The sequence below is a fragment of the Atta colombica genome, unplaced genomic scaffold (genome assembly GCF_001594045.1).
Source record: "Atta colombica isolate Treedump-2 unplaced genomic scaffold, Acol1.0 scaffold189, whole genome shotgun sequence".
NCBI lineage: Eukaryota > Metazoa > Arthropoda > Insecta > Hymenoptera > Formicidae > Atta > Atta colombica.
In genome coordinates this window covers 3,206,279-3,208,689 of record NW_017259281.1, presented here as the reverse complement: position 1 = coordinate 3,208,689, position 2,411 = coordinate 3,206,279, and the positions used below count along the sequence as shown (strand labels likewise).

The 2,411-nt window shown below is 29.0% G+C and overlaps 1 protein-coding gene across 1 annotated transcript in view; it reads left to right on the top strand.

Annotated features, from left to right (window-relative positions):
• The first annotated feature begins 2,106 nt into the window (after positions 1-2,106).
• Positions 2,107-2,411, top strand: part of LOC108686718 (phospholipid scramblase 1-like) — an 18,051-nt gene continuing 17,746 nt past the window's right edge. Inside the window, exon 1 of the mRNA XM_018192158.1 lies at positions 2,107-2,253. The gene's annotated coding sequence lies outside the window, so the exon portion shown is untranslated. The remainder of the gene's footprint in view (positions 2,254-2,411) is intronic.

Genomic DNA, 2,411 nt, shown 5'->3' with positions numbered 1-2,411 from the left:
GATATAATAGTATATAATAATTTGATATAATAATATATAATAATAGTAATAATAATAGTATAATAGTATAAAGATTATAATTATAAATGGAAAATAAAATATACGCTGGACACAACATTCATATTTTTATTGCTCAGAACATACAAGTTGGAATACGTTATTAAAGAACCGTAGTAGGATTTCATAAATGTTTAAAGAACCATAACATCGCGATGCCACTCAGCGTTGCAACAATGAGCTCTTTAATGACTAATTGGCGTAATTTAAGGTATTTCACAAATGGAAGATAGAACTTTGCAGAACTGATATAAGTTACTTCATATTTTCAAAGCAATTTCTACGTCAATTACTAGAATAATAATTTATAAAAATAAAAATCGTCGCAGCATCATAATAATTTTGAATTTATGTTAAGAACATACAGCAAATAATTATTATACGTATATTTTTATAATAATACGTATAATAATTATTTGCTGATATGTATGTTACAAAATAATTGTGATAAAAAGATGCATTTTTAATTTATCTTTAACAGAAATTTAAAATTGTTATGAAGATGCTGCGACGATTTTTATTTTTACAGGATGTCCCAGAATGACCGCCAAATATTTCGTGTGCTGAACGGACTAAACTGAATAAAAGATTCCTCTATCATTGCAATTTTCGCAATAGTTAACAAGATATTAATTAAAAATGACCGAATATTGATTTTCAATAATTCTTTATTTAAACACTATCAACTTTACAGAAAAACAAGAAGAAATAAAAATTGTTTACTTTCTTCTCATAGAGCTCTAAGAATTTTTTTTATATATTGGCAACTATTTTTATCAACATGAGAAAAAATTTTCAAAACTATGAAAAGAAAGTAAACAATTTTTATCTATTGCTGTTTTTTTTTTGTAAAGTATTTGATGATAGTATTTGAATAAAAAATTATTGAAAATCAATATTCGGCAATTTTTAGTAATTAATATCTTGTTAACTATTGTGAAAATTGGTAGACGATTTTTCGACTCATGTCAGTTTAGTCCACTGTACCATCACATGAAATATTTGGCGATCATTCTAAGACATCTTGTGTTACATACATGTTGCAATATGTATACTATAAATATTATATTATCGCAAAATAATGTAATAAAAATTCATTTGTGAAACAATGTGAAAAGAGATTCATTTATGTTATATTCATTTGTGATATACATCATACATTAATTGTGTAAGATATGACACAAATAAATATAAATATATTGTGCGAAGTATGTTATAAAGTACAAAAAGTTGGTATAAAGAAATATGTTTTAAACAGTTCAAAACATGTTTAATCAATATTTTAAACATGTTTTTTAATTAATATTTTAAATATGTTTTTTTATAATACATTTGAAGTATGTTTGAAACATTAAAAATAAGTTTAAGAAGAAACACCATATTTTATTCTTAAAAAAAACTAGCCTTTGCCAACCTTGATACAAATGAACGGTACATGTCTCCACATTGAATCTATTCGTCCTACTTCGAAAAGTTTGGGCATATAGACGAATGTATTTTTAGCCTAATCGCAGACAACATACGATCACTTTCTTCTTACTTAGCATACCGCTATCATAATCGCTACCGACCGACTGACTCATCTCGCACACATTACGAATTACTCCCGATGACGAATGCGTGCTGACGAACTATTTCCGTGATCATCAATCGCGCGATAACGCAATTTGCACTATCAAAAGGAATTGCAAAAGGGAAAAAAATAGAGATTGATCTGGTGTAACATTTCTATTAAGAAGACAGCTTCTATCGAATATTTTCTTCATCTCTCTCTTTACTTGCGAGCATTCTTAAATTAGCAACTTAGTACAGCCTTAAAGCTATTCACAAAATTAATTAATCATATAAATATTATAAATATATGCTACACCTATATTTATTATATTTTTTTATTGTTTTGTTTTTTTACTGCATAATTTGATACAAATTTCAAATTACTCTATCTGCTGGAAATTGGAGCGTGATAATTGCTAATTGTATAAAAAAAAAGGATAAATCGATGGCCTTGAAATAGATCAAGGAAAAATTGACGGTACCCAGTCGGGAAATGTTCATTGCCGGAACGCAAGCCGAACTACCTAAGCTCGTCTTTTCCCGTTGTTTCATTGCTTGTCGGTTGCCCGTTAGTTCGTTCCGCTGGTTAGGAGCCGAGGGCACGTGTTTTCGACTCTTTTACCACGCCGTTCTTCTTCCGCCGTGAGTACGAAAATCACTCTCTAATCGCAGGCGCTTCCCGCCAGCATTGTGATAAGTATTCTCACATTATCCAGTTATTGTCGCATTTATAACGATGAATGTTTATTAATGTTCACGTAGCTGCGTATCTAAAATTAGAAGCTTTTTATTCACACAGA